Source organism: Lissotriton vulgaris, chromosome 1_1 (assembly GCF_964263255.1).
Source record: "Lissotriton vulgaris chromosome 1_1, aLisVul1.2, whole genome shotgun sequence".
In the NCBI taxonomy this organism is placed as follows: domain Eukaryota; kingdom Metazoa; phylum Chordata; class Amphibia; order Caudata; family Salamandridae; genus Lissotriton; species Lissotriton vulgaris.
Window position 1 is genome coordinate 1430149668 of NC_141685.1, and position 9596 is coordinate 1430159263.

Genomic DNA, 9596 nt, shown 5'->3' on the forward strand with positions numbered 1-9596 from the left:
ACCACTTCTCGAAAGCTTGAGCAACATCGGACTCTCCCAGCTCATGCCAGAACCAACACACACCGTAGGACACACAGTGGGCTCGTCTTCACCACAAGCGACCGCATAAAATACAACTCCACCACACCACTCACATGGACCGACCACTCTATCATCCATTTCCAAATCAACCATCTCAAGTCAACACCCCTACCAGGTTCAGCATTCCAAGCTACAGCTTGGGCAAAATCACAAAAGCAGACTGGCTCAGATCCCTCAGTACAAATCAACCTAGCTCCACATACAACCTCAACAAGGCTATCAAAAACTTCATTAACTGGATCAAGAACTGTACAGACCCCCTTGCACCCATAAAACTCAACAAGCATAGTAGGTCAAACAAGCAGGGCATGCTGGTACACGGAAGACCTCTGAGACACCAAACAATTCTGTAAACAGTTAGGAAGGAAATGGGAGCCAGCAACAGCACCACCAACAAAACAACCTACAAGGCTGCACTTATATGCTATCATCAGCAAATAAGAGACACCAAGAAAAAATCACTTGTGGACCACATTCAAGGAAGCTCCAACAGCTGCAGGGAGACCTTCTCGATCGTTTAAGATTTCACCTTGCCCTCAGTCAGTGTCAGTGTCAACAACATTGCTGCCTCCCAACAACTCTGTGGCAACCTATCCAACTTTTTCCACAGCAAAATCGCAAACATCTACAGCTATTTCGCACACCACCAAACCCCAGAGAGCTTGTTGCTAACCTCCCCACTGCCAACCAAGACGTCCACCTAACCAGAAACACCACAGCGGCAATTATGCGGACAAACCACTCAGGAGCCGCAACGGACATATGCCCCCCACTACATCTACAACCTAAGAAAATCACCAATCAGCATCACCCTGACCCGCATGACCAACATCTCCATCACATCCGCCACTTTACCGTATAAGTGGAAACTTGATAACATAAACCACCTCCTGAAGAAGCCAACAGCCAACACAAATCAACTGAGCACCTTCCCCCATCTCGCAGCATCCCTATCCAGCCAAAGTGCTTGAGAAGTCCATCAACAAGCAATTCACAACAAACTTCATTGTTTTCTATAAAACACTCAATCAGGATTCAGAAAGAACCATAGCACCGAATCAGCACTTTTCGTGGCCACCGACGATATTCAAATCATCTTGGACTGAGGAGAAACAGCAGTCCTCATCCTGCCTGACCTCTCCATGGCCTTTAACACTGTCTCACATAACACTCTCATCAGAAGATTTTACTAGATTGCAAGGATCTGCTCTCAAATGGATCTGTATCTTCCTCACGGGAAGAACCCAAAGGGTCAAGCTGCCTCCCTTCACATCAGAGACCAAGAAATTGATATGCTGATTCCCACAGGGACCATCCCTCAGCCCCACCCTTTTCAACATATGCATGAAACCGTTTGCCAACATCATCCGATCACACAACATCACTGTCCTCTCATAGGCCGATGATACCCAACTCATCCTCTCCCTCTTCCACGACGCGTTTAACAAGACAACCACCACCAGAACCAACTTCACCAACTGCATGACCATGGTATCTGACTGGATGCAAACCAACTGCCTGCAGCTCACTCCAAGAAGATGGATTTGATGATCTTCGGCGGACTCCTCCTGGTGGCCATCGGAGTTAGGACCAACACCCACAGACCACACAGGAAATCTAGTGACAAGCTCAACATGATAGCTCAAGCCAACACAGTGTGACCTCCTTCTTCTACATCCTATGCATGATTCAAAAGATCTTCAAATGTTTGCCTCAGAACACAAGGCAGATAGTCACACAAGACCTCATCACCAGCAGGCTGGACTACAGCAACATTCTCTATGCAGAAATCTCCCAACAACTTCTAATTAGACTCCAGAACTTACAGAACTCCACTGCAAGACTCATACTCGACCTCCTACGCTGCACCCACATCACATCACACCTCAAGGAGCTTCATTGGCTCCCCATTCACTAGCGTAGCAAATTGAAAATTCACATGCACACAACACAGGACCGTAATACCTGAACAGCTGCATACACTTTCACCAAATCACCAGACACCTACGCTCTGCCTCACTCTCGCTCGCACCCATTCCCCGCCACTTCAAAAGCAAAACTGATGGTCGCTTATTCTCCTACATCGCACTTAAGACATTGAACGACCTCTCTCAATACATCAGAGCCTCATCCTCACTTTCTGAGTTCCGCAAGAAGGTGAAGCTCTGAGTATAAGCACCTTGAGGTCACACACCTGCCCAAGCACCTGAATAACCTCTCTGGTGATTAGTGCGCTAATCAAATTCATGTAACATAACGTAGTATGCTCTTTCTTTCAAATATGGTAAAATTGGCATGCACCTCATTGCCAAATTTACATATTCAAAGTCCCTTGTATGTGGTACTATACGTACCCAGTACCTGTAAATTAAATGCTATCAGAGGGCTACATCACTCATTGTAACACTCAATAAATTAGCACTGTAAAGCATGCTCCAAGCCTGCCACTGCAGTCTTGGCGTGTAGATTTTAACTGCTATTTCAACCTTGAAAATGAAACCTTTGCCCAACCTAATCCTTCCTTTTTAATTTTTATAAGTCACCCTCTAAGTTAGTCCATAAATGCTCATAGGGCAGGATGCATGGTATTCAAAAAGTAGGTCATGTATGTTAAATGTTTTGCTTGTACTGGCAGTGAAAAGTCATCATAATAGTTTAGAACTAAGGCAAGGATGGCTCTTACATAGGTTTACACTGATTTATGCTATTTCAGTTTTGAGAATATCTAGAAAAATACTTCAAGGACTCATTTCAATAGTAATCTAAAATCAAACTTAGTGGTCAAGTCCGATTTTATACTACTATTCTGGAAAATGACACTTATAGAAAATTCCAATTTTTCTGTTTAAAATCAAAAGGCTTTCCTGCCAGTGTACATATATCCCCTGTGGTGCGATGTGTATTGCTCCCAGACAGGGAACAAAGAGCTGTGGTTGTGGGTAGGATGTTCTCCTTCCTGGACAGGTTGGCCTGATGGCTATGCCCAGCCCTTCCTGAGCTTCATAAGGTGCCTACCCTGTCAGTGGCAGATAACTCTCGCATCTAGGGACACCTCTCTTTCATCTCTCTTTTCAGGCTGGTTCCAAACCCATTGGGAGGGGAGGAACTGACCAGAACAGGTATAAGGGGTGGACAAAGGATTGCCCTCCACCCACAAGCTGGCCCTTGGCATAAATGTGAACCCCACAGATGTAACTTCAAGGTTCAGTTGGCTGACCTCCTGTTTGAGCTGCAGGGACCTAACAAGCTTTTTGAGGCCTCTCTCCCTGCAAATACCCAGATAATTAGTTCGATCTGAATCTGCCCTGAAACCTGCTCCTGACCTCTGTAAGAGTGAGTCCTAACCCCCAAGTGGTACTGCTCAGACTTAATTAAATTATCACATAAAAACTTTGTAATTTGTGTTTACTTATGAAAAATTGAAAACCTACAGTCAGAGACTGCCATTCATACGTTTTTTTGGGGGGCTTCAAACAATTTTTTTTGCCTTCAGCAAAAGATCTTGAATATAAATGATAGTACATAGCCTTAGACATGGTGAATTCTGGTAACTCCATAACATTCATAATCAGGTATGTTATCCAGTTGATCAGTGTCTCTTCCTGCACTTGGACTCCACCCCTTTGGGGTCCCTACAATTTAGAGGTTAGTGATTCTCTTAAAACTCGCACATGCCATCTAGGACCCTTCATCTTTCATCATGTTTCTGCCTAATAGTCTGAACCCATGTTTCAAGGGCATCTAGCCATTCCTCAGCACCACAGCAAGAAATCCGAGAGGTTGCCGCAGATGACTTGTAGGGGGTGGATTATTTAAATCTCTGACACTGCTGAAGAGTTCTTTGCCAACGTTGGAGCAGGGCTCTAGTCTTAGCACGAGGGCACTTTTCCTGGCTTCTTTGTTCTGGGTGTGGTACCTTCTGAGAGTGAATTAGTAGGCATCTATAAAGGTGCCATCTTGGTTAGTTCTCAATCTTCTTTCTAGTTGTTTTCAATAGCGCTTGGGGTCTCTAAGGTCTTCCGTGTACCAGCATGATTGAGCTTGACTTCCTGTATGCCTGATTTTCTTCATGAAAGCCAAGGTTTTGGTGTAGTCTGCGATCCAGTTGTTGAAAGAGGTTAGGTCGTCTGTAGGTCTTCTGTGAGGAGAGGCTGGTAGATCTGAGGGTGTGGGTCTATTTGCCTCGGCTATGTTGTTCCAGTTCCGTCTGTTGTTGATGGCTGGTTTTGGTTTGCTGGGGTAGTGTGTATTGATGTATAAATGTACGATGGAGGGGTCCATCCATGTGGCTGAAGGTGATCCTGTTGCTGGCTGTAAAGATTAGGTTATGTGTGTGTCTAGTGATGTGAGATCAGGTGTGTGAGACCGATGTTGTCAAGGCTCTCTAGGAAGATGGTGGCGTTGTGGTCCGTGGAGTCATCAAGATGAATGTTGAGGTCACCTAGCAGTAAGAAGTTCTTTGATCTGATGAGAAGGTTACTGAAGTGCTGCTAGGTTCTGACAGTCAATAAGCGAGGGTGCCCAGGATGGTCGCAGAATGGCTAATATGTTGTTGGAAGTGCATGTGTACCATGATCACAGTGGGTTTGTCTGTTGCTGTTGTGCAGGTGATGGTGTCTTTGTGGGTGATCACAAGACCTCTGGGTTTGTGGTGCATGTCTCCGCAGACAGTCTTGTTCCCAGGAAGGATGGCCTCACTGATGGCTGGACTGGAATACAGGTTTAGCCAGGTTTCAGTGAAATAGAGGCTGTCTGGAGAGTGCGTGTTGACCAGGTCCTAGATCACAGTGGCATGTTTGCAGAGAGATCGGGTGTTGAGGAGCATACAAGCAATGTGGGATGAGTTGTGGGCAGTTGGTGGAGAAAAAGTGATGCAAGAGAAACAGCAGGGAGCATATGAGATTGGTCCTATCATGTGATGCGGTGTGGAGCTGGAGCAGCAGACATGTCAGCATCTGGTGTTGCGTTCTAGCATGTGGGATGAAGTGTGGCGCTTGGATGGTCCAGGGTCCTTAGCATTGGACACATTCCATGCTTAGATCGGAGCAGACGGGCTTTCCTTTGGCATGCCAGTGGCACAGTCGCTCATCGCAAACCATTAAGTAGGTCCTAGTACCGGTAGGAGAGGGGGGTGGGGCTTTGGAGGGGCAGGCCTCGACAGCGATAGAAGTACATGTAAGGAGAGGAGTGGGGAGGGAGGCGGGAAAACGTGGGATGAGAGGTGGGTGGTGTCCCCAGAGCGAGGAGAGAAGAGGGGGAAGAGTAGAAAGAGCAGTCAGCAGAAATGATTCAAAGCAACGAAAGGGATACAAAAAGATGAGAGAGCACAAAGCACAGGTCAGAGACAAGAGAGCACAAAAACATGCACAAAAGCCAAAGCAAAAAAGACAAACGGGCACAAAAGCCAAGCACAAATGACAAAGCACATGTCAAAGTGAGTGTGTGAAGGAATGAGTGAGAGGAGGAGTGAGCGAGGCGGAGCCTTGAGCCAGACAGCCTGTCCGAAATGCCTTTGACTGGTCATTTACTTATTGTGAAATAGTTTCCAGTGGGGGATGACTTGGGTTTGGGAGATGGGAAGGGAAGTGACCTAGTGGATTTTAGTGCTTTTTAAAGCTCAGTCTGACGGAGGCAATGCTTCCTCAAATTTTATTTCTCCATGTGCAGTAATGGACCTTTGTGTATGCGCTTTCCTCGGCTAGGTGCTAAACTGAGTTATATCTTATGTCACTGTCACTGACCTATCACTATCTGAATATGTTGTGTATGGGTTTGGGGAGAAAATAGGAGGCATCCTTAGCCTCCATAAAAACGAAATATTCTTTAGGCAAATTGATTGATATGTTGTTAACAGCAGACAGTTCCAGAAGGCATGACTTTCTGATTCTCAAACATTTTTGAGGTCCCCATCCCAAAAACAACATAATTGTATTTGCATAGCTCTATAACCAACAACTAACATAATCCACTATGGAATGCAGCATTCCAGAAAAGCACAATAAATGCAGGACATAACGAGGTTTTGCAATGCAATAGGTCTCGCATTTACGAGAGTTTGAGCTATTGGCATTGTAAATGATAATGCCTTTTATTTATGTATTTTGAAAACCTGGAAGCCATGCGTAAACATGCACTTTGTACTTAAAGTCCTTGCTTACGAGAAGTAAGGCTGGCAGTAACTACCCCTCTCTTACTGCCAACCTTGCTTCTGGTAAGCAAGGACTAGAAGTATAAAGTGTGTGTTTACGCACCACTTGCAGGTTATCAAAACACATAAATAAAAGGCATTGTCATTTACAATGCCAATAGCTAAAATTCTCGCAAATGTGAGACGTACTGCATTGCAAATGCTTATTTTGCTTTACATACTGTGGTATTGCGGATATTGGACTGGCAATCCACTTTACGCAGTGAAGAAACTGTCCTGAAGCTTTGTGATAACTGGCTTTGTGATAACTGGCCTCCTGTCATACTTTACATACTGGTGAAATAATGCGTGGAGACATGCTGGCTTGGTTAGGGCACCTTTCTTGGTAAGGCATTGTGAAAACTCGCCTTGTCAGGCTGCAGCTCAGAAGCTTCTGTGGGTCCGGACTGCAAACACATCTTCTGGCACCATCTAGTGGTATCAGCCTAGTGAGATGCTTTGTTAATGATAAATAAAGCTGTAGAGTCTATAACTAAGTAAAGGGTTGAAGCTGGAGCGCCGCATCAGAGCGAGGCATAGTGAACTAGGACCTCTCATCTCACCCACTACTGATTACCACACTGAAGTACTGGGGTGGTTCATTAGCTTTCATTCAGAATTGCCACCGTAAAATACTGCTAAATTGTCTGTATATTTCATAAATTGTCCAGCGAAATCTTTAATCTGGACCCTTTTTTAGGCCTCGGCCTGCGTAGACTGCGCTTGCGCAGTCTCGCTGGGGAGAAATGATGTCTTCTAGTAGGGAGGTCAACGAGCCAGCTCTTCTCCATTGGCTGGCTTCCTAAACGGCGGCCAGCCATTGGAGAAGAGCTGTGTCTGTTACTTTAAGCCCCGTCCGTTTTGGATTGAGGGTCGTGTTTTTTGCTGTCCTTTCTCTCTGTGACGTCTTCAGTCACTCAGCAAAAAACACGCCCCCCAGTCTGAAAAGGACAGGCCTTGCTGCCTCTCGAGGACCCGCGTTATGGCCGCCTATTATTTTAAATTTTAATTAGGGTGCCCACCCGTCATGGCGTCAGGCAAACAGGCACACAGGGAGTGCAGACACAGCGTGGGTCTCGGGGCACACATTCCACGACTCCCTGGACTTCAGAGGCACCATAGAGCCTGTCTCCTTCCCTGCCTGGCGGCCCCTCTGTCCTGCTCTGCCTTCCCTCCCTCATTAGGCTTGGAGGGGGTCGCTTTCTTCCTCTGTTTAAGGTCGTTAGGGGGGTGCAGTGGCCTGCGGCGGGCTGTGACGCCGGCCCCAGTGGAACGAGTCACAGCGAGTACTACCCTGTGACACTGGTGCGCACACTGCGACAGGGCCCGACCGGCGGTAAGTGAACCGGTGAGTGAATTGGGAGACTGAGCTGCGTCGCTTGCCCACACCCCCTCGACCTGGACTAGCCCGCCCTCGCTGGGATCACTCTAGGAGTGAGAGCTGAAGCCAAGGTGCCTTGTATCGGACCTCAGTAATATGAGGCTTTCGCATAACCCTGCATCAAGCTGCTGTTCTCCCCGCCCCGAGGAGCCCGTAGAATCCTCTTTAAGGCGGGCGAGGCTGTACTCTGCAGTTAGTGGCACATCGTGGTGCAAAGGATGTCCCTGCAAGTTTCCTTCGGTAAGATCCTTTCCTGCCTCTCTGGTGGTTTCAGTTCATTTCTTCATTGCAGCCTCTGAGGGGCTCTGAGCAGGTCTGAGAGCTCTCTCTCTCTCTCTCTCTCTCTCTCTCTCTCTCTCTCTCTCTCTCTCTCTCTCTCTCTCTCTCTCTCTCTCTCTCCAGCTGTAGGTGTCTCTCCCCTTCGCATCTTACTGCCTCTCTGTTCCTTTCTTTATTCCCCTCTCGCTGCCCTTCCCTTCCCTCTTGCATCTGGGTGTTTGATGTTATGGGAGTGCCTCTCTCTGCACGCCCCCGCCCCCCCTTCCTTCCCCTCTCGCTGCCCTTCCCTTCCCTTTTGCATCTGGATGTTTGATGTTATGGGAGTGCCTTCATCTCTCTGCACGTCCCCTCCCCCGTCCATCCTCGGTCTCTCCTCTGCCCCGCCTGTCTTTTTCTGGCACTGACAATAGCCCATGTGAGCCGCTGGCCCCGACCCCCCCAGCTCATGACAATGCCCCCTCGGTCCCGCTGCCGTCAGCCAGGGATGTCTCCCACTCCCTCACTTACCTCAACTCCCCCGCAGCCTTGCCCAGCCCCGGAGTCACAAGGTAGCCAGGCCGAGCTCAAAGGGTTAATGCAAAGCGGCCAGAAGAGCCCTTCCAAGCACTTCATGCCACAAACACTGGGACACATGTGCAGACAGTGCCTGCCCTCACACCATTCTCTCGGAGTGAGTGGAGACCCCCACAGCTGTAGAGTAAAATTAAGATGACATTTGTAAATCGCGCCCACGGCAGTTTTTTTATTCTACTGTACTTTCATTTTATACGTTATTGTCACATGGGAAGTTAAAAGGCGGTCGTTCATACCGTATTTTATTGGCCGCCGCAGCTTTTGATTTAGAAATTGATTCTAAAGTTAGATAATTTGGGCTGGTATTGAAGAATGGTATTCTGCTCCATAGGGCTCCATGCATGTGCTGGGGTCAGAGTGCAGTGCTTGCTGTTGAGAATTTATGCTGTATTTGGCCCCAACTGACTACAGGCTCATTCGGTTTAATCTGTGAACGGACTTGTGCGCCTGTCCCTTCGAGTCGACCCGAGTGTACAGATGTGAGTAAAGCTGATGTGTTTTAGATCCGGTTCTTTAGATCTCCCCCTGTTGCTGATAGGAGGGAGGGGCGAAGGGGGTCATACGTGTTCGCAGCATTCCTGTACGTTTTTAGATTTCTCTCTGTCTACTGGCTATGACATCACAGAGCAATTCGCTGCTGGCTTTAGTTTTTTCTACCTGTGTGAGAGAAGGAAGGGGGTCTGCCTATTCCTATTCCGCTGACCATCGTAAAGGGTGAGGTGCTTTACAGCAGGTTTGCGTTCCGAATTTAATACTTATTGGAAATGTATGATCCAAATGTAGAAGCATGTATTGACAATCATACTGTGGGTGAAGTTGGTCAAATGTTGGTCATGTTATCAGAATTGCAGCGTTGCGTCAATCTACAAGCACCTTTTTTTTTTTATTGCTTTGAATATGTACGTACCTGGCTTTTGACTGCACGAATTTGACGTTTGCATCTGCACCCATCCTCTAGGGACTGTGGAAGTCCCCCGGCATGCCTTTTTGGTGACAGAAAATGACTTTGCAAAGTAGAGAAACATGCAAAAGTTGAACATGCCCTTTGCCCAGACAAGTCCTTAACATGTTGTCATGTGTTTCCTGTTGCATAAT